The following is a 23034-nucleotide window of genomic DNA, read 5'->3' as shown; positions in this document are numbered from 1 at the left end:
ACTCATGGGTAAATATTCCCTTCTGAACATAAATAATAATATAGACTATTCATTAAAAATATAACCATGTGAGGTATAAGTTAAAAGGCATTTGGAAAAGAAATATGAATCTTTTAGGAGCACTGAGATATTTTGGTTTTGGATTACTTGTTTTTTAAAAGTCCAATTCAGTTTGATAAGCATTTATTGAACAGTGTATTCGTCCATGGCATTATGTTAAGTGCTGACAAGACAAAGACGACGTAGTCTCTCCCCTCAATAAGAACTTAAAGATACTTCTCTTCGTTATACAAGTTCACCTCTCAAGTTACGAAATTAACCTCACTGAAAAAAAAGTGACTAAAAGTTTACTTCAGACAAGGGATTTTGAGGGTTTGCACTGCTTCTCCTTGAGCATAAACTAATGGGTGTTCGTTGAGTGATCCATATTCTTTGGCCAGAAATTTACATTTGAGCTGTGAGATATATTTAGCCCAAATTATAAGAAATAGCTTAATCTTTCTGACAAATCAAGAGCAAATATTTGGGTACGTTTTTTGCCTGAAACACGATAGGTGAAAAAGACATTCTTCTATGAGTTTTCAAGTATTAGATAAATCTAGCTGAAATGGGCTCCCAAAATTTTCTCTGCTAGAGAGAAAGGAAATGGAACAGCCACAAGGAAGCAACTTCAAGTATGAGAAAATCACTTATATGTTGAGACCCGTTTTTCAAATCCTCACTATGGATCAGTGATAATTTGGCAAACTTGTTTATTAGTAAGCTTCCTCTACACTGCAAAATCATAAAATGTAAAATTATAAATAGAATAATACAAAATGTGATCTTGCTCTGTTTATAGTAGGAAGTTCAAAATTAATAAAACAAAGTAGCTGTATTAAGGACATAACAGTAATGAAATATGTATAAAGTACACAAAAAAGACAACCAGATAGGAATGGCTCCTTCAAATGTGAGAAAGTCCATATTTGGACATCCAAGTATAAGCGCTCTGGGTTTCAGTCTGTAACTGGATTTTCATTCAAGCAATGATAGCCCTTCCCTGGCATCCAGTTCATGACTGAATGGCTAGTTAGATTCCCCAAGTTTAAAATGTTTCTTTTTCTTTTCTTTTCTGTCTTTTTTTTTTTTAAGAGATGGAGTGTTGCTCTGTCACCCAGGCTGATCCTCCCTCCTTAGTCTACTAAGTAGCTAAGAGCAGGGACGCACCACCACAACTGGCTAAATTGTGAAAAAAAAAAAAAAAATAGAGATCTGGTCTTGTTGTGTTGCCCAGGCTGGTGTTGAAATCCTGCCCTCAATCAATCCTCCCACCTTGGCCTCCCAAAGTTCTGGGATTATAGGCGTGAGCCATTACACCTGGCCTTCTTTAGTTCTTTAGTCTTTAATGATTTCTGAATAGTCTGCTTAGATTCTCTCTAGCCAACACATGTGTACAGAGCCCAAATTTATGTATTGTAAAAAATGCCAACCCCCAAATCAATGACCCAAATTAAAATCCTTACTATGCCCTTAGCCAGCTGTATGAAGATGAACAAACAGAATCAGTCTTTCTTGGCATTCCTTATCTGTCAAACAAGTTTGCTGAAAAAGTTTACCTAAAACGGTAGTCTCAGCCCTGGGCTGGTGTGCATATGGCTCTGTGTGTTTCCTCGTCTGCGGTGGGGCCAAAGGTGTTCATACAGCTATTCTGGTGATGCCGATGGGAAAATTCACAACAAAGGACTTTTGAAATGGATAAAAATATAAACATAAATGTAAGTTAAAAAGTTTCAGTTATCATATATGTATATAAATTTTTCTAATGAACTATAAGCAACTATCATTACTTATAATATGGTAATTACTAATGCTTTTATATCTGGGAATGATATGTAATATGTAATCATATAATATGTAAGATTACACACATTATAAATTACTATGAGATTATATAAATATGGTTGTATATAATTAGAGTTGTTACATAGAAATATATATTGTATATAATAGTTACTATATATACATATATATGTTGTATATGATAGTTACTATATACAAATATATATGTTATATATAATAGAGTTACTATATATAAAATACATATATGTTTACTATAAAAATAAGCAAATAGATAGCTCAATATATAGTTATTCTTAAAACTCAACAACTTTGGGCCGGATGCGGTGGCTCAGGCCTGTAATCCCAGCACTTTGGGAGGCTGAGGCAGATGGATTACAAGGTCAGGAGTTCGAGACCAGCCTGGCCAACATGGTGAAACCCCGTCTCTACTAAAAACACAAAAAGTTACCCGGGCGTAGTGGCATGCGCCTGTAGTCTCATCTACTCAGGAGGCTGAGCCAGAAGAATGGCTTGAACTTGGGAGGCGGAGGTTGCAGTGAGCTGAGATCACACCACTGTGCTCCCATCCAGGTGACAGAGCGAGACTTTGAAAAAACCAAAACCAAAACCAACAAAAAAACTCACAACTTTAGAGAAACAAATTGTTTTTTGAAATTTTGCTTCCAGAAAATTGCTTATTTGCTTTAAACTAGCTTAATTTTTTGTTTCTGAACAAAAATTGTACCATGTGGGTGCTGCCCACTTCCAGCAGTGATTCTATACAAGTGGCTTAAAATAGCCAACGCTTTGGATACAGAATGATACTCCATGGTTTTTCATGTGGTAATGTGCTTACTAACAATGTAATGAGGATCAACTAGAAGCCAGATACTGTGTAATGTCAATGACATGAGGCTAAATAAGAAAACATTCCTGCACTTGAGCCATTCATCGCCTGGCCCTACTGACATACCATCTTGGAATAAAATCTCCAGTACTTACAAACTTGAAATCCACACTTGTTTATTATAAACTGATTATAATTCAAATTAAAACAAAATATGAAATTCCACCATTATTTTTATAGTTAACTTTGTTTCATTTATACTCAAATAATTCTCAGTTAACTGAAATCACATTAATTACTCAAGCCATTCCTTTGAACACTTAGGGACTCTGCTAGACTGTGGGGATAAAACCAGCTATGCTCATAAGCCACCTCTTTGATGAAAAAAAAAAGTTCTTATATGTGGTGTTTGCAAATTTTGTGGTATAAATACTCCTACTGCAGTTGATTTCAAATAACCACAATGTAACCACCAGCTTGCAAAATTCTTGAATATTTAGTGATCATCTCTCACAAGCTTGTATCAGCCAGCATTAGCAGACCACTAGATAAATCGTAAATAAGCTATATGATAGTCTTCATATATTAGTAGGGAGAAACAGGAAGACATCTAACAGGATCATTATTTTAGTAAAAGTTCTATGGGAACCCAAGAGGAAGGAATGCTAGTGGCCAGGGAAGGCTTTAGCGAAAGGGGGTAATTTGAATTGTGTCTTGAGGGATGAGGAGGACCTCCCCAGGGTGACAAAGCTTCTCCAGGTTGAGGTGGTATAGAAACACGAGGATGGGATGTCTTGACAGAAAAGGAAATGTATGTAGAGGAAAGTGTATAGAGCATAGTATGTTTACATTTTGGAATAATATGAGATGACCAGAGAGATGGGAGGGGCCAGGAGAGAAGAGGTACATACAGTAAGAACTGGGGGGTCTGAGGCAGAGCAGCTATGAAGGCACTTGTGTGTTATATTAACGAGTTCAAGCGACTTTGGTAACTTCCCCAGTTGAGCAGAGCAGTGCCATACTGGGCTTTTCGTTTTAGGAAGAACACTCTAGAAGCAGTATAGAGGATACTCTGGAGGTGAGAAGAGGGGTAGCAGGATGGCTTAGGAGGCAGCTACAGTGTACTATGAAAAAATAAATGAAAGCTTGGCCTGAAATGTTAAGTTTGAGGTGCTTGTGAAGATCCTTTATTATTTAAAACAAATCTGCCCACCCTGAACAACAGCCAGTGGGGAAATCTGGTTTTAATGATAACGATAATGATTTTTAAGTACATAAACATATTCTCCTCAATCTGTTTTCCCTTTTCATTGTGGGACTTTGTTGTCAGCAGACAAATCTTATTGTCTTCTCTTTTTTGGTGTAATTAAGATAGTAAATTGCGTGGAATGTTCCTTTCTTGTCAAATCTCTATATTATCTTGCTTCAGTCAACTGAAAATGTATTTGACTCTAGATGTAGTAACAAATCAGATGAGAAGATAAGAACAAAAGGGCACATTTGATTCACATGCACATTCTGGCTAGTCCGGCATTCATCAAATTTGATATTTTATGGAAATTCAGTGATCTTGCCAAATGTGTAAATAAAGCGTTAATCTTACTTTAAGGGGCAAACCATGTTTTGTACAAAAAACAAAAACTGCTCTTTTGGAGCTAATTCAGCTCACAAAAAATCTGTCTACTGTTCTTATCATACATTTATCTCCCCATCCATATCTTTTTCCCCAGTTTTGAACTAACACTTGCGTATTTCTAATGTAGTGAAAATTATTTGTGCTCTGTTTGAAATCTACAGTGTCCCAGCACAATGCTGATGTCAGCACACATAGGTTTCAAACGGATGGGTCTTAGCTGGCTTCTAGTTCTTTGTGCCGGAAACGGATGGGTCTTAGCTGGCTTCTAGTTCTTTGTACCGGCTGTAGTAAAGGTTCCATGCAGAAATGTTAAACTTCAGGCACTCGGTATCTTATGTCCTCATGGCATCCTGCCAAACCCCGTCACAGCCGCTGTTTCTTTAGGACATATTAGCAAACATATGAGTGGGGGCAGAATCTGAACACCACTCAGGTATATGTCTGCTTGAAAAGCTGCTTTTCTGCTAAGGATTAAAGCATTCGTTTTTTATTATCAGAGGAGATAAAGACAAACTCTTATTTGAAGGACAAATTTTAAACTTGTGTGAAAATTATTTTAAGGGCATGTTTATATCAGAGCAATTAAACTAACGAAGTAGTATATTATGATGCAGTTACAAGCAGGTGATTTTCAGGAAAAATTGGTTCCCCACTGCCCTTTTTGGGTAAATTTAATATTACAAAAAAATTTTTTTGGTACTACTATTAGATAGGTAAAGTCCTTTGAAAGCCCCTTCCTGCCAACTGGAGGATCCACGTCAGAAATTCCCTTCATCTGTGCCCCCTGGGCCTCCAGGCCTTTGAGTTAGTGACGCTCAGGAATAGAGAAGTGCAGAGATGTATGCATCACACAATGCTGGACTGGATTCACCTTTTTTTCTTTTTTGGTGAATTATTTCTCTGTCACCCAGGCATGAGTGCAATGGTGCAATCTCTGCTCACTGTAACCTCCATCTCCCAGGTTCAAGCGAGTCTCCTGCCTTAGCCACCCGAGTAGTTGGGATTACAGGCACCTGCCACCACGCCTAACTAATTTTTGTACTTTTAGCAGAGACAAGTTTGCCATCTTGGTCAGGCTGGTCTCGAACTCCTGACCTCAGGTGATTCACCCACCTCGACCTCCCAAAGTACTGGGATTATAGGCATGAGGCACCGCGCCCAGCCTGGATTCAAATCTTACCTCTTCTAATTATTAGTTCTGTAATCTCTCAGAGATTCATGTCTTCATTAATCACATGAGAATAATATTGTTCAGTTTATATAAGTTTTGAGAGAACTTCCTAATCACCAGTGAAAAATGTTTGTCATTTAGTGAATACTCAAAATGTTACTTTACTTAGCAAGTATAATTACTAGTAAACTTCAGATTGAACGGAAATAATTTAGTTAAACTCTCTTGATATTTTCAAGTAGCTCACTTATTTTGTCTTCGCAACCACAACTTCCTTGCCCTTTCTCTTTGTATGTCCCTTATTCTATTCTTTTACAAAGTTACAGCAGTTAAAGCATGGAGATTCATTCTGGAGGAGAATCGGTTTTGTGCACTCTCCTATGTTCTCTGCTTGTAATAGAACTGTCTCCAAACTGCATGCAACATTGCAAACACACAGTGATGCTACATACGTGATTTCATGGGATAATATGATAGCCAAATTTTCAAAGCACAAGGAGGAAGAGAAAACAGTTAACCTTGTCAAGATAAACTAATCTTCAAATGACAATATATAAGCAAATGCTAGAAATAAGCAATTCAAGGACTGATTGAGAAGCTCATGGTCATTTTCTATGTATCTTGAAAAGCATGACAAACTAGTACGATATTCTTTCTTCTTACTCACAAGTGGAAACTTCTCCTACTGTTCCTAGGCTGCCAAATTTTTCTTTTTTCCTTTGTGAACCAGAGTCCATTCTGCACTCTTTCTCCCTGAGGTACGTGTGCCTTTCCAAACCAATATCTCTCACTTTTTCCCTTGGGTTATTTTCTTGTCCTGTCTTATTTCTCCTGGTGCCTTAGGGGATCCTTTCAACACACCTCATAAGGGCCAGGGAGTCCAAGAACAATACTTACTTTTATTACCATGCACTCCATCCTTCATCCAAACAGTCAGTTCTAAAATATGTTGAACTTCAGGTTCACCAGTGTTGCTGGCAGGGACAGGGGAGAAGGAAGATTTGCCAGGGAGATTTCAGAAGCACACAGAGCAAGAGGGCAGGGAGAGAGGGAACGCCGTGTCTCGGCTTCTCACCTCCCTGTATATGATAAACATCATGATGCCAGTTTCTTCAGCTTTGGCTGGTGACAGTATGGGTTCAACCGTCCCATGCTTTCCTCATTCTTTCCCTTGTTTGTCATCATTGTTAACTTTGACTTTGGGCAGAGAAGACTTCACTCTACAAAAGCTCTTTACAAAGGAAATGGATACAATGAAAGAAGAGTTCTATTTTTTTAAGTAACATTGTGGAAGCAAAGAAGGTCTAGTTTTGTCTCCCTTCCACCTTTTCCGTTCTCGCTCTCATCTCTCTCAGGCACCATAGACCCATCAGTCTCCTTCCTTGCTACCTCCATCATAGGGACATGAAGTTTTTCTTGCACTTGGCCCCACGGCACTTCATGTTTCTCTACTGAGAAACATATCTAGGACAAGATACAGTGCTTGCCTTACACATATAGTAGCGTCAAGATTGCTCAAATCTAATCGCGCTTTTCCCACATACTAGACATAAATTACTTGAGGGCAGGGATTGAATCTTCTCATCTGTCCGTAGCTTTCAGCCCTGAGCACACTGCCCTGAGCATGGAAAATGCCCTATAAATTTTAGCTGAATTAAATTGACGAAGGCTGTTTTTGCTTTGGCAGATAAGGACAACGAAAAGTCCAAATCCATCATGCCAATCTCTTCATTAAAGTTCCCATTTCCTTAACTAATTCCAATTAAGGCATTAAGGCAAGTATGGTGGTAAAAATCCAATCTTTAGAGCCCGAAGATAAAGGTGTAAATTTCAGTACTCAGTAGTGGCTTAGGTTTCCACATCTGTGAAATGAGGTAAGGCCGTCTTCATGGAAACACTGTGCAGAATGGAAGGATTTCATGTACTACTGTGTATCCCAATCCCAGGAGGGTTTGTATGTAGAAGAGGAACTGGAAACAGCCCAGTACGTTCACAATAGAGGAATAATCAATGGGTGAGGTCTCATTCCAGAAACAACTGGATCCCTGTCTCCCACATTTAAACACTTGATTTCCCTCTCAATTATTTTTTCTTATGTAACTTGAAATATTAATTACAAAAAGCGTGCAGTACATAATTTGTTGGGATATTTTCTACTAAGTGGGCCTAAAACCAGGCTTAATTGAAAAAGATTCCAAGATTCATTTTCCATGAAATTTTTCTGAGATAAAGCAAGAGCGCAAAGAAAGTAAGATTAAATCATAGAAAATAAGGCAAATCTACATCACTCCCTACCCTGCTTACTTTTTATATAACGCCAAGGTTATGAGCAATACAATGCTGAGAACCTGCAAATGAACAATTGGGGGTGGGTGTTCGCTCTATGTGTAACTCCAACAGGGAACATCTAACATCTTTTTCAAATACTTAAGCAAAATTAAGAATCATGCCCAAGGGTTGACTAAAGCTATTTTATTGTAAAGAATTATTCAAGCAGCTCTTATTCCCACTCAGTGAAGTCAAGACATTCTAAAACATAATCTTGCAAGCTAGGTGGAGTCATGCTGCCAAGGGGGCTACTGGTAGGATATATTCTTGAAAATACTCCTTTACCAACCCTATAGGAATGCTGTGCACCCTTTTTGATTATCACAAATTTGTGTTTAAAATCTTCGTATTTATGTACTATGTACTTTGAATACATGAGCATGATACTTTAAATTTGCTGAAGTATTTGAAAAAGATGTTACAGGTATTCGCTGTTAGAGTTAAATGGAGAGTGAACACCCATTCCAAACCGTCCATTAACAAGCTCTCAGTATTTTACTGTGCTTTGGTATTCTTGTATATATAATATGATATAGGAACAGGTTAAATACATTAGTTCTTTGTTTTTGTAAGTAACTCATTACAAATGATTTGAGAAAATTAAGGTAGACTTTTACATTGAAAGCGTCCTTAAGAGATTTTTAAAGTCAATTGACCCCGAAGGTCTGTCATTTGGAGACGGTGGATTCTAATGCAGACACTGGAAAGAATGTTAAGGGACCTGTAATCAAATACTATATTTTGGCTGTTGGTAATTTACTGAACAGTTGACTTTTGGTAATTTGCACTGAAGGTGCTTTGATGTATAAGTAATCCTATTTTCTTTTCACTTACAGTTCAAGCACTTTGGGAAACACCTTCACTATTTCAGACCATTCAGGCAAATGATTGCTGCGATACCTCAGGGAACAGTTTATTCTTTAACAAAATTTGGTGGAGTGTTTTTGAATTTTTGTTTTCTAAGGACCTCTGTACCGATAATCTAACATTTTAGTATCTCTCTATGTTTCTAGAATAAAAGATGCCGTGCACTACAGCCACCAATTCAAACACTCTCATCACCCTAAGAGCTCTTGAAATTGCACCTGGCGGAAAGCATTTCCCAGCCAACTGGAAATAAGGAAGAGTTCCCTTCCCCTCATCCTGTTTGTTCCTGAAATGCACATGAATCTTCATTTCTACCTTCAGAAAACAATTACTAGACTGCTTGTACTTTCCTTAGCTGTTGAAGCTCCAATGTCTAAGGATGTAAACATTTGTTTTAAGACAATGTTTCCTTTAATTATATATCTTAGAAGAGCAAATCGCCTACTTAACTCAATCCCTTCAGAGGTTCCCAGTGAGAATTTATACACCTGAGCCCTAAATGGAAATTTGGGGTCATTCAGTGTTTCTGAAGGGCAGGCAGGTGGATATCAAGTCCACATCTTTTTAGGCATTACTTTTAATTACTTTAAAAGTAAACACCCTTCCCGTTAGAGTTGTGTTTCTTCAATTAATGAGATAACAGAGCAGTGTTCCTAGGACACTGGCTGCTCCTCCGTGATAGCAAGTAAACTGCACAAGCTACATCTGTAATTGGTTTTCTGATCCAGCCTCAGCAAACACACATGAGTGAAGTTCATGGAAGGGATAAACGGATTTAGTTACCTTCACAAGCTACCTTCAAAGAGCAGTTTAATTTTGTTTCCTTATAGCAGCTTCCCTTCCCCCAGCCCATTAGAGCTTCTTGATTTATGATACAGTAGTTGTAGCTTTCCCAGTCAAGACAGGATTTTCTTCTGTCAGAAAATGTGGCTCCCAAGGATACCGCCCTGGGAGAGTAAATGAGATTCTAATAGTTCCAGATTATTACTAAAGGCAGAGTCAAGGAAATAACTTTTATTTTCTTTCTATTAACCACACATAGCAATGAAAATTCTCAATTAATAGGTTAATTTATATGATTTATAGTTCAATATGCAGCATATTAATCATGAGACATTAAAAGAAATGCGGCCGGGCGCGGTGGCTCAAGCCTGTAATCCCAGCACTTTGGGAGGCCGAGGCGGGTGGATCACGAGGTCAGGAGATCGAGACCATCCTGGCTAATACGGTGAAACCCCGTCTCTACTAAAAAATACAAAAAAACTAGCCGGGCGAAGTGGCGGGTGCCTGTGGTCCCAGCTACTCGGGAGGCTGAGGCAGGAGAATGGCGTGAACCCGGGAGGCGGAGCTTGCAGTGAGCTGAGATCTGGCCACTGCACTCCAGCCTGGGCGACGGAGCGAGACTCCGTCTCAAAAAATAAATAAATAAATAAATAAATAAATAAATAAATAAATAAATAAAATAAAATAAAATAAATGCTTCCTGTTAATATCACTTTTCTGTAGTATCTAAGTTGCTTTGTAAGCTACATGATTTGTTACAATTAGACAGGCATGTTACTTACGAAGGCCAAAATAATATTGGAAGGCCCCAAGGGCCATTTGTTTTTACTAATGCTGTACAATTTTCTCTTAATCAATAACTAGAATTTGCTTCGTTGGTCTTCTAAAGTCAAATGCATTTACAATGGGATCTGTTGCTATTTTTCTGAGTATTTTGTGTATCAGAGCCTCCTTGTAAGTGGTTTGCTATCAATAAATAATCAAACAACAACATACTGGAGGTCATTACCCTTGAAAAACCTCAGTGGTTTAGAAATTCAGTTCAAATTTTGTACCTTATTGTTATCAATACAATTTATGGCTAAATAGCGGTAACATTACATGTGGGATGTCTACGTGAACTAAGCACAGGATCTGTTCCCAAGATCTTGTGGTCTAAAAGGGGAAACCGACAAGAAGCCAGACCATTGCAACGCAACGTGGCCAGCGGTGCAATCCATGCATGAACGTGCATCGTGACGGTGCCCCAGCGGCTGGGAGAGTCTCTGAATGACCTTTAGGCCAGCACTTCCTAGATACTTGGTCATTTTACTGGAACTCCTTAAGTTCAGTCACTGGTTACATGCATAATTGGAAAAGAGTTTTTATGGATGACTTTAGGAGCCATAGCAGAGAATTAGCTCTTAAAGTCATTATTGACTCTCTGCAATCAGAAAAGCACTATGATTAAGTAACAGTCTCTGTGGCGAAGCCACCTAGAACAAGCAGATCTTGGAGTGGAGTGAGTCTAGAAAGTGCAGTTAGCTTTTGGCCTCTGTGGAGAAGGGAGGTGCTGGAGCCACCCTTTACCCACGCCCCAGTTATGTACATTTCCATTTCTAGGTGCAAGAATGGCCCTGCAGCAAGAAAATAAAGTCTATATAGAAGATATTTTAATTTATAAATTTTAATCTAAAAAATGTATGTTATTCTGCATTACAAGTTGTAGGGTGGGATATTTAATCCCACATATTTTACTCTGTTGTATATTAGAAAAACTAAGAAGATAATGCCCTAGATTTAATTCAGATGACTTAACATTTGAAGCTCTTATCCCATGAGTTCTGTTCTTCGCATGAGAGAGCCAGTACACACACACCTATGTTAATAGCAGCAATATTCACAATAGGCAAGAAGTGGAAGCAACGCAAATGTTGATTGATAGATGAATGGAGCAACATGTGATATGTACTTACAAGGGAACATTACTCAGCCTTAACATCATAGAAAATCTTGTCCCATGCTACAACATGAGTGTACCTTGAGAACATTGTGCTAAGTGAAATAAGCCAGTCACAAATTGACAAATACGGTAAATTTCACTGATGTAAACTATCTAAAATAGTCAAATTCATAGAAACAGAAAGTAGAAGGCTGGTTACCAGGGGCTAGGGGAGGAGGAAAAGATAAATTGTTGTTTAATAGGTACAGAGCATCAGATTTACTAGATGAAAAGGTTCTGGAGATCTGTTTCACAGCAATGTGAATATATTCGAACTATCAAACTATATACTTAAAAATAGTTAAGATAGTACATTTTGTGTTACGTGCTTTTTCAACAAAATGACATCGTCAATCTACTGTTTTTACATTTTAAAACATTACTATATCAGAAATCTTGACTAGTGAAATCCACTGTGCATACAGATGTAGGCTGGAAGAAATATACTACCAAATAAGCAGTGCATGGCACACATTTTTGCCATGCAATTTTAAAAGATGATATGCAGAAAAGGCAATGAAAATAGACCAAATATAATGATTTAATCCTGACCTGGAAAATGATTTAGATGAACTCTCTCTCACTTATCTGAAAATAAAATTGAAATCCCCTTAAAAAGGAAGTATAAGCTCACCAGTGCATGTAACAAATCTGTTGTTTGGAAAATCAGATCTCATAATTGTACTTGGGGAGGGAAGGAGGGGAGGGAGCGAAAGAAAGAAGGAAGGAAAGGAGGGAGGAAGAGAAGGAAGGAAGGAAGGAAGGAAGAAAGGAAGGAAAGAAGGAAAATAGAGGAGGTATAGAAAATAGAGGGGAGAAAGAAGGAAAAAATGTAGGAAATGAAGCCTGGATGCAAAACTTAATTCTTAAAGAAAGCTTTATGACATTCTCATTATTCCTACAGAACCTGCCATTGTAAAGACACATATTGCAAATGACATGGAACTTACAAAGAAAGAAACTTTCTGAGATCTAACGTGTAGTTCTAGAAGCCCACGTATTTCATTCTCTACAAATGAAAACCAGACTGTTTTTATTCATTCCGCATTTTTCCCTAGAGATTTATTTGGCTCCAGAAGAGAACTATACTATATGCTTAAAATGATTGCTATTAATGTTGACTTTCAGACAGGCAAAATATTTGAGATGTAACAGGGAAGGACTGGCATGCTTCACACACTGTAGGCATTATATTTGCTATCATATTGGTGTGAGATAAGTTTATTGCAAAATGCAGATTACCAAGTGAAATCTGGGTGAGTGTTTCAAGGCAATCTTGAGCATACGCTTACGGTGCCGGTTGAAAACATTTTAGATTGAGAATGAGAAGGACTTAAGAGAGCTACTCCAAGAATAGTGTCTGTGAATATCAGAATGACATATTTAGGCACGTTTCATTCTACCAGTGACCAAGAAGTGATTATCCTTTACATGGTCATTTCACTGAGAAAGACAACAAGGAAAATGGCTGAGAAAAAGATGGTTGATAATAAATAGAATGGAATGTTGGCACCACAGGAAACAAATCTAGAATTGGAAGGCTATGAATGTGCACATTTTTAGATTGAGGTGTGGGGAAAGTTTGTGAGTTTGAATATCTCTTTGGCTCTCTATACTCTATTGTCTTTTAATCTATTAAAGAAAATAGTTTCATTATACTTTCTCCTTTTAAAACCAAGGATAGTTGCTTTTTTCTTTCCTGGTGGAAGAAATCTGTCAAATGATAGTTTGGATGTGTTTGTTCTTTTGATATAAAGACTCGTCATGACTAGATGACAAAACAGAGCAGCAGTTTCACATTCTCCTATGAAAGACTTAAACAGTTGTTTTCTGTTGCCAAAAACACCCATACAAACTTAAGAGCAGACCATAACTTTCCTACTATGGGCTTTAATAATGGAAGGAGTGTGGCTATATCTGAGGAAAATATATTTTTTATCTTATCTTTACAATGCAGGTTAACTCTTTTAGTGAACTTTGCCTGAATTATTATGCTTTTTACTTGATTGCACTGTATTTGAAGATATAATTTGTATTTCAAATAGCACTCAGCAAATGTATGTTAAACAATCAGTTCTGGCCTGGGGTGGTGTCTCAAACGTGTAATCCCAGCACTTTGGGAGGCCGAGGTGGGCGGATCACGAGATCAAGAGATCGAGACCAGCCTTGGGGTCTCAACAACCTTGGGAGACCAACATGGTGAAACCCTGTCTCTACTAATAATACAAAATTTAGTTGGGCATAGTGGCTTGTGCCTGTAGTCCCAGCTACTCAGGAGCCTGAGGCAGGAGAATCACTTGAACCCAGCAGGGGAGATTGCAGTGAGTCGAGATTGCACCACTGCACTCCAGCCTGGCAACACAGCGAGACTCCATCTCAAAACCAACCAACCAACAAACAAACATTCAGTTCTATAATATTTGTTGAAAGCTAACACTATAGGAAAGGATGTTTTGTTTATGAAATCTTCTCACTTTCTATTTAATTGCTAGAAAATTACCTGACCGACAGAACACTTTCTAGTGTTTTTTCTTAGAATTACAGAAATCACAGAATTGAGTTTTTTCCATTTAATACAAGCTAATGTAAATCTTGACTCCACTCAGAAAGTAAGTAGCAGTGTTCTAGGTATTTACTATCACGCTATCTGGAGAGTAACTCATACCTGTCATGAACAGAAAAAAAGACGGTGGTAATACAAATAATATGTTGTGTACCACTTTTAACTTTTCAGTTTTTTCTTGTGTGACTTTTAATTCTCACAACAGTGGTGTAAACTAAGTTGGGCGTCTGGTGAAAATCAAAGTGTTTAAATGTCTGAGCTTGCACACATATGTAGTCACTAGGGAAGCCAGGATTTTGTATTTAAATGAGAATGTGGACTCAGCTAAGGCTCAGGGAAAAACAAAGGAAAGCTGATAATTCACGCCAGGCGCACACACACGTTGACGCCCAGGCACACACACACACTGACGCCCAGGCACACACACACTGATGCACAGGAGCGCACACACACTGACACCCAGGCACACACACACTGACACCCAGAGGCGCACACACAACCCAGGTACGCACACACACTGATGCTCAGGCACACACACGCTGACGCCCAGGCACACACACACTGACGCCCAGGCACACACTGACACCCAGGCACACACACACACCCAGGGGCACACACACACTGACTCTCAGGTGCACACACACGCTGACGCCCAGGCACACTGACGCCAGGCGCATACACACTGACATTCAGGCGCACAAACACGCTGACTCTCAGGCACACACACACTGACGCCCAGACACACACACGCTGATGCCCAGGTGCACACACACGCTGACTCTCAGGCACACACACACGCTGACTCTCAGGCGCGCACATACACTGACGCCCAGGCGCGCACACACACTGATGCCCCGGTGCACAAACTCCCAAGAGATTTCGCATGTGATTTGCAATCTGGGTGTGTCTGTTCCCAATTTGGAGTTTGCATATATCCATACTTATGTTTGTAATCCCATGGTAGACTTTATCTTTTTCCTATTACTCTTCTGAATTCTTTACCCTTCTTGGATGCGAACCCTTTGCCATTTGACTAGTGACCGAACAGACTTGCCTGCTTTGGCGTGGCTGAGCATGGCCATGTGTTTGGCTTGGCACATGGTCAGTGGATGGATGTTAGTCAGTGTGCCAGCTCTGAGCATCAGCCCTGGGAGGCAATTAATGCCACAAAACTGTCCCTATTCTTCTGGTCTTGGGTAGCCTGCTGGTCCAAGGAGAATGAAAGGCAAGTGGAGCATAACTACATCTAATATGAAGCTTGGAGCCAGCCTGGCTGACTCAGTCCAGGTCAGCAGGTTCCCAGATGACCCCCGCTACATGGAAAGAGTGCCGAGTGTGGTTTTAAGATGCTAAGCTGTGGGCTGTTTGTTTCCTGGCACTATTGTTACACTAGCTAATATCCTATGTATTATGTACTATCGGCAGCCATGAAATAGTTCTAATTCATACAAGATTGTGAATCCTCATGCAAAAAAGCTCTTTTTCTTTTCCATTCTTAGGATATAGTAACGTAGCCTCTTGGATCCAAATAAAATAAGCTCAATAATATTCATTGTTACATAACAAATAGCCATGCTAAGAATGTGCCCTCATAATTTAATCACACTATACTGATCATCAGGATTCTTCTTTATAAACAGAGAAGATAATATCTCTTGATTCCACCCCTTGGAATTCATGTGTTCATTTACTAGCTTATTCAATTAATAGGTGTTGAGAACCTCCTATTTTCCTGGAGTATACAATGGTATAAGATAAAGCCCTTAATGACACAGGCTTCTAATCTATTAGGTGATAGAGGAAAAGGAAAGGCTACTTTTCAATACAATGAACACGATAATGAAGCTAAGTTCTTGGTAGTGTAGGTAGACAGTGGAGAATATTTTAGGCAGGGGAAGCAATATTTGAGTTGAGCCTTAGAGGATTGGAGAAGGGGAGGACAAACAAGCTTATATTCTCATAGGCTTAATAAGTACAACCAGAAAAAAATAACTTGACACTAGACAATCTGTCTTAACAATTTTAACCAAATAATCAAAGTTAATTTAACCAATAGTGAGACAAATGAATGTCTTCTACCTCCTGATCTGAAGCACTGAGGACACAGTATTACTTATGCAATACTTTTTGCTAAAAATGCATAACCTGAAGCTAATCGTGAGGAAGTATCTGACAAATCTGAATTGACAGACATTCTACAAAATAACTGGCCTATACCCTTTAAAAATGTCAGTGTCATGGAAGACAAAGGAACATGGTGGAACCGTTCCGGATTAGAGGAGACTTAAAGAGCACGATAACGCATTTGCTACGTAGGATGTTATTGGGACAATTGGCAAAATACGAATAAAATCTATAGGGTGTATAATAGCATTGTATAAATGTTGATTTTCTAATTTTGATATTTGTACTATGGTTAAGAAAAAGAATATTCTTGTTTTGAAGTAAACACTAAAGTATTGAGAAGAAAAGGGGAAAAATATGTGTGTGGTGTGTGTGTGTGTGTGTGTGTGTGTGTGTGTGTATCAGAAAAACCAACACTTCTTCCTCCCGTGCAGTCAACACAACAGAACGTTGTGTGACCAAAGTGTGGTGGATTTTTCTCCAAGCCAACAGTTCATTCTCCAGCAGACACCAACTGGGTGTGCTGCAAGTTACCTTGATCCTGACACTAGCCGGAGTCAGTGCAGAACCCACAGGGGAAGAGCCCAGTCTTGTAAGACGCCCCCACTTCAGCTGCCCATCACAAGTCCCAGGGGGCGACCTTGTGTCCTGTGCTTCTGACTGCCCAGCTATCCACAGGGTTTTCCGGACCCTCTCCTCAGGTGTAACAGTTTGCAAGAACAGCTCATAGAACTCAGGAAAACGTTTAACTTAGGTTTACCTACTTATTACGAAGATCCAGATGAACAGCCAGACGGAAGAGATGCACAGGGCAAGACATGCGAAGGGGCAGAGCTTCCATGTGTCTGAGTGCAGCAGCCTCCAGGCCCCTCCGCGTGTTCAGCAATCCGGAAGCTGAATCCCAACCCCACAGTGCAGGGGTTTTCACTGAGGCTTCATCACGTAGGAGTGATGGGTCATCAACTCCATCTCCAGCCCTTCTCCCCGCTTCCTGGAGGATGGGTGATGGGGTTTAAAGTTCTAAGCTTCTAATTCTGGCTTGTTTTTTTCTAGGGGCCGGTGCACCCCACCTCTAGGAAACCCCCCAAGATCTGTTGCATTCTAATAAAAGTGCTCCTGTCAATCAGGAAATTGCAAGGGATAAGAAACTACATCAGAAACCTGGGTCAAAGAACAATGATTAAAACAAAAAGTGCATCTACCACCCTCATAGCTCAAAAAATCATGAGAGTTTTAGGATCTCTGTGCCAGAAAACAGAGGACTGAGACCAAATATTTATTTTGTATTGTATCGCAACGTCACTGTGTGTGTGTGTAGATGGACAAAGAGGAAGAAGAAGGTGGATAGAGCAAATGTGGAAAAACGTTAATATTTGAGGAATCTGGGTAAATGACGTATGGGAATTTCTTGTACAATTCTTGCAACTTATATGTGATTCTGAAATTATGTCAAAATAAAAATTAAAGTAAAACAAGACAAAAGGGTTGATCCCGGGGTAAAATGATGACAAAATTAAAGGTACCAGAAATAGTATGTATGTATCAAGTCATGGGTATATGCCCAAACTTGACATGGAAAAATAAAGACTAATGGCTCTCTCTTTTCTGCATTTAGATGCAGCATTTTACTGTAGGATTAGAATACTAACTTTTCTACATGAAAACAAAACTCACAAAATTGGAATGGGCTCTGAGGGTTGTACCAATGTCAATTTCCTGGTTTTGATATTGTGCCATAATTACATAAGCTGTTACCGTTGGGGGATGCTGGGTGAAGGGCACACAGGACCTCCTGGACTTTTCCTTTTTTATAGATTCAACTTTCTGTGAATCTATAATTACTTGAAACTGAAGGTTTGGGTTTTCTAAAAATACTTTTCTAACTCCCCCACACAAAAGAAAGCTTATTTTGTTAACCTCATATTGGTGTGAATAACTCCGTGTACTGAGATTTTTACCTCTAAACAGGACTGAGATTTTTCACATTTATGTTAGTAAAAAATTTAGCAAATTTAAATTTAGTATAAAATTTCCAAGAACCATTTATTTAATATTACATTTTAGGATAGCAGAGATTCTCTCCTTGACTCAACTCCAGCTAGCCTCCCCTGAACTCTCTTCTCCACTAGGGCCCGACCTTGGCCTATCAAGACCTGAGCAAACACTAGCATAGTTTCCCACAGCTGAAGGCCGCAACCCTCAGGTGACCCCAGTCCCCCATAAGTGCCTGCCTGAGCAAACTCAAGGCTGCCAGAAGAATTGATTGTTCATTCCAACCAACACCTGAAGCTGCAGCCCCTGCTTCCCAGCCTCTGGGTAAGGGCAGGAGCCTAACGGTAACTCGTGTCCAGCTTTGGCAAAGAGTAAATTTTATTTTTATTTGCTCTGTCACTATGGCATCCACATTAGCCATAGTGCTGCAGGATTTCACATTTCAGACAATCTCAAGCAAAATATAATCATAGCTCCTGTGAATTGTCCATCTGCTGCACACCAGATACTGTGCTTTCCTTTATTCCCATCCATGCCTCATCACAGCCCCACAAAAAGAAAACAGCAGCAGCCCCGTGCACAGAGCGGGTGGCTTGGTGACAGGGCTGGTACACGGCGCAGGAGACCGCGGACCCGGGTGGTGCGTCGTGGGAGCATCATTCCGCTCTGCTCCTCAGGTTGGCATGCACGAGCGCTTTGTGTGCTTCCAACTGCTGTCACTTCCTAAGGAGCTCAACAATGGTCAATGGAGGAAATTCCAAGGCCGATCATATTAGAGCTTTACTTAATTTTTGATACTTGATGGCTGACAGCCTTGAAGCCTGACCTCGCCCTCCTCCTCTTTGCTCCTATCCGGGCAAGCTGATGAGACTGTCTGGGCTGCTCTCTTTCGGCACCCACGGGAAGGCTCTGCCCCACCGGGGAACCTCACCCCAGCCCCACCTTCGAACCATCACGCCAATCTCCTTTCCTGGCTCGTTCAAGCCACTTTTGGATCTGCTTGGGAATTGCTCCCTGATCTCCCCAAAAGGTCTCATTATGTGAAAAATAAAGCTTTTCCTGTTCTCTTGGTGTATGTGTGAAATCACCAGTCTTGACTCTCAATCAGATTTTGTATGGGGAGTCTCTGGTACCGCTTCAGAGTGGTAGCAAAAAGATGAGCCACTGAAATGTTTAAATGTAAAGAAATCTATATTTTCAATTCAGTTAATCTTCAGGCCATAGAATATAATTTGTCTCTCATATGGAGCTTAAAGTTAGCATTTAGTTGACATAAATGCTCCAAAATTCACTGTACATGTTGATACTAATACGTCCCATACTGTCCAGTAACTAGGCACATTTCTACTTTCATTCTCAAAGATACAAAGATTTCTGGTTTGTAAAAGTAGCTTGGAATGTTCTTTCTGTGAAAATAACACATTTACAAAAACACATTTGGTGTGCATTTCTTCTGAAGAAAATATATATTTCTTTAGGGAACTTAGAATTGCTTATGAAAACAACATAAAACCTGTCCATATTCTATTATGGCCCTATTTATACCTTCATTCCTAATAAATATTTTGCATTCATTACTGACTTTTGACTTTGGGTGTAATATAAAGAAAACATAAAAGTATGAAATGGTGTTTACAATTTTCAGTTTTAAAAAGTCATCTTCATGTTTCTTTGGAAAAACATGTCTCCCCATGAAAAGAAATAGTCAACAAGTTCATATTTTTTAGAAAAAGTTAAAAGCACATACTACCAGAAAAAAAAATTCTCTCAAATTATATTAAGCAAAGACAAATAAACTTTTATGCATTCCTTGCTTTAGCATTCCCACAAATGCATACTTGCTTTTTTTAAAAAAAGAAAAATGATCGGCCGGGCGCGGTGGCTCAAGCCTGTAATCCCAGCACTTTGGGAGGCCGAGACGGGCGGTTCACGAGGTCAGGAGATCGAGACCATCCTGGCTAACACTGTGAAACCCCGTCTCTACTACAAAAATACAAAAACAAAAAAAACTAGCCGGGCGAGGTGGCGGGCGCCTGTAGTCCCAGCTACTCAGGAGGCTGAGGCAGGAGAACGGCGTGAACCCGGGAGGCGGAGCTTGCAGTGAGCTGAGATCTGGCCACTGCACTCCAGCCTGGGTGACAGAGCGAGACTCCGTCTCAAAAAAAAAAAAAAAAGAAAAAGAAAAATGATGAGAGATCACAAGAAAGTTAGTAGAAAGTAAAATTTTACACAGAAATGTAGCTGCATATTTCAGTATTAACAGAAGTCCTGCAAGAGAATTACCATGCCGTATTTCAATATTAATACCAATAAAAGGAAATACCAGTTTTGAGAAGCAGTATAACAGCCCTCTGCTGTAATTTGGCCCGCCTTAGTGGGAGACAGTTTTGACTCCCTGTTCTTCATACACATAAAGCTGTAAATACGGCCGCTTCCCTATTCAAACCCAGAATGGAAAAGTCCCTGATAAGAAAGTCTCGCTTAGCATGAATTTGTAAATTATTTTTCTCCAGCTATACTTTTCAACCCCATGCACAGTATCTATGTCAAACAAGCTAAACAGATCCAATTTCTCTCCTCCAAGAATTTGTTCAGGCCATACTCAAATGTATAGGCTTTAAGTGGGGTAGGTCAGCAAGAGAACAGCCACTCAACACGGGTAAATCTTGTTTATGAGGGTGGAAAGTTTTAATGCTTTACTTGATTCATTGCTAGACAACCTTTCCAACCAAGAGGCCACTGTTTTTACAGGTAGCTGCAAAGTATATCAAATATAAAAGAAACAGAAATAATATAAAGAAAAGAAGAAGCCATAAATAATTTCAATGTACTTATTTAAAATTGTATTAAGTAGTCATCATTAATTTCTTAGATGTTTGAGAGCAAACCGTTCATAAGTTGCCTGAGGGTAAGAAACTAGCAGTACAGAAGAGGAGATAGAAATCTGAATGCAAAATAATAAATAAAAAGAAATAGAAGAAATCTGAATGCACGCCGGCAACAGAGTGTGATGAGTTCAATTACAGAATTATCTACCAGATACAGTAGACTCATTAGCTTTGCCTTAACTACTTAAGTTCACCAAAGCAGACATTTAAGTTGGACATAGAAGAAAGGGAGTCAGGGAGGGCAGGGAGAGGGTAAGAAAATGGGGCTGGGACACTTTTTAGGAGTAAATGGCCTGTCCACAGCACAGAAATATGGAAGACCTTGATAGATTTTGGACAGTGTAATGAGAACAAACTGAGTGGCAAGAGGACTGTGAGATGAGACTGTGGGGCTGGTGGAATCCATATAGAAAGACTGGTGATGGAGGTCGTGGAAGACCGATTTTCTGTATAAGCCATGGGGAAGTGTATCCTTCAGGATTTTTTGTTTGTTTGTTTGTTTTTTGTTTTTTGACAGAGTCTTGCTCATCACCTAGGCTGGAGTGCAATAGTACAATCTTGGCTTACTTCAACCTCTGCCTCCCGGGTTCAATTGATTCTCCTGTCTCAGTCTCCTGAGTAGTTGGGACTCCAGGTGCACGCCATCATGCCCAGCTAATTTTTGTAGTTTTAGTAGAGACGGTTTTCACCATGTTGGCCAGGATGGTCTTGATCTCCTGACCTTGTGATCCGCTTGCCTCGGCCTCCCAAAGTGCTGGAATTACAGGCATGAGCCACCCCACCTGGCCCAGTCAGCGTTTTCTGCAAGAATCACAAACAATTCCAGCCATTCTGAGTGGAAAGACGTATAACACAGAAAGTAAGATATTTTCAGGATCTGTAGAAGGTCTACGGAGTAGGTCTGAGATCAGCCTCTTGGAATTGCATTACACTTCAAACAACACAGACTGGAGTGATAGAGCTATTCTCTCTGAGGCCACGACACTGGAACTGTGCTGGAAATAAGGGGTTAAAATTGGCATCTCTGCCAGCACCACCTCTCAATATTCTGGAGTCTGTATAACAGACGCTGGCTGGCTGCTGGAGGCCACCTCACCGGAACTATGCTGGAAATAAGGGGTTAAAACTGGCATCTCTGCCACCAGTGCCTCTCAATATTCTGAAGTCTGTGTAACGGACGCTGGCTGGCTGCTGGAGGAACATCATATTTCCATGGCCTTTCTTAGCAGCAGCACCCTCCAAAACTTTCACACAGACGGACTCTGCTCACTCCTGCATTCCAAATATCTCATGAGTTCATCAATACCAAATTCTAGCATCAAAAGAATCTGGGAAATATAACTGAACTTTCCAATCTTCCCAAAGAGAGAAAAGATGCAAGGGAGACTGAGTGAACCAACACAAAGAATCCAGCAGAAACACCGCTAATGATGCTATGCAAAAAACAGTTGTATATTTGAAATCTTCTAGTATTTCTTATCTGTCAATATAGAAATATGGATGTCATAGAAAAGGCATAAATTAGAAGTTTTGCATATATATTTCTAACCTGAGTGCTGATTTATAATATGGGAATTGGTTTCTAGGACAAGGAAGAAAAGAGAAATTGCTCTTTTATTTAATTGGAAAAGTTTATGAAAGGCAGGAGGTTCTGAGAGCTCTCCACAAAGGGAAAGGAAGCCTCTTTGCAAACAAAGAATAATGATTTGCTTCAGCTCTAGAGAAATGTATGAAGGACGGGAGGAAAAGAGTTGAGATTCAGAGTAAGAGTGTGATTCCATTACCTGAAGAGGCGACAGAGCAGGAGGAAACTGGACAATCTGCGGTGGGTGAATGCCACAGTTTGCAGAAGCTGGTGTTCTTGCCCATGAAGGTGAGGTTATTTAAAGTCATTCATCAGGGGAAGACAAAGGGTACCTCCCAGGTCCATGGGAACTGGGGTGTGAAAATAGTGTCAACACTGTTTATCCAATGTGTCAGCTGGAGGGGAATGGTCAACCTGGAAAAGCGGAAGTCAAGTTGGTGGGAGTTCA

At 39.7% G+C, this 23034-nt stretch overlaps 3 long non-coding RNA genes across 9 annotated transcripts in view; 2 read left to right on the top strand and 1 right to left on the bottom strand.

Moving 5' to 3' along the window:
- Nucleotides 1-9629, top strand: part of LOC105466543 (uncharacterized) — a 53575-nt gene extending 43946 nt beyond the window's left edge. Inside the window, exon 6 of the long non-coding RNA XR_011620716.1 lies at nucleotides 8817-9629. This is a non-coding gene — a long non-coding RNA (uncharacterized lncRNA). The remainder of the gene's footprint in view (nucleotides 1-8816) is intronic.
- Nucleotides 1389-21679, bottom strand: LOC139362258 (uncharacterized). The gene is made up of 4 exons (XR_011620717.1): nucleotides 21569-21679; nucleotides 16886-17112; nucleotides 2291-2426; nucleotides 1389-1725 (listed from the first exon to the last, which is right to left on the bottom strand). It is a non-coding gene; the product is annotated as an uncharacterized lncRNA (long non-coding RNA).
- LOC112424009 (uncharacterized) overlaps nucleotides 20572-23034 on the top strand; it is a 93231-nt gene continuing 90768 nt past the window's right edge. For 2 of the 7 annotated variants that reach the window (XR_011620712.1, XR_011620713.1), the window contains exon 1: nucleotides 20786-22874. This is a non-coding gene — a long non-coding RNA (uncharacterized lncRNA). Of the gene's footprint in view, nucleotides 22875-23034 lie in introns of all 7 variants that reach the window. The other 5 variants (XR_011620708.1, XR_011620710.1, XR_011620707.1 and 2 more) reach the window with 5 other exon arrangements.

This window comes from Macaca nemestrina, chromosome 3 (assembly GCF_043159975.1).
Source record: "Macaca nemestrina isolate mMacNem1 chromosome 3, mMacNem.hap1, whole genome shotgun sequence".
Classification (NCBI taxonomy): Eukaryota; Metazoa; Chordata; class Mammalia; order Primates; family Cercopithecidae; genus Macaca; species Macaca nemestrina.
This window is presented reverse-complemented; position numbering and strand designations above follow the sequence as displayed.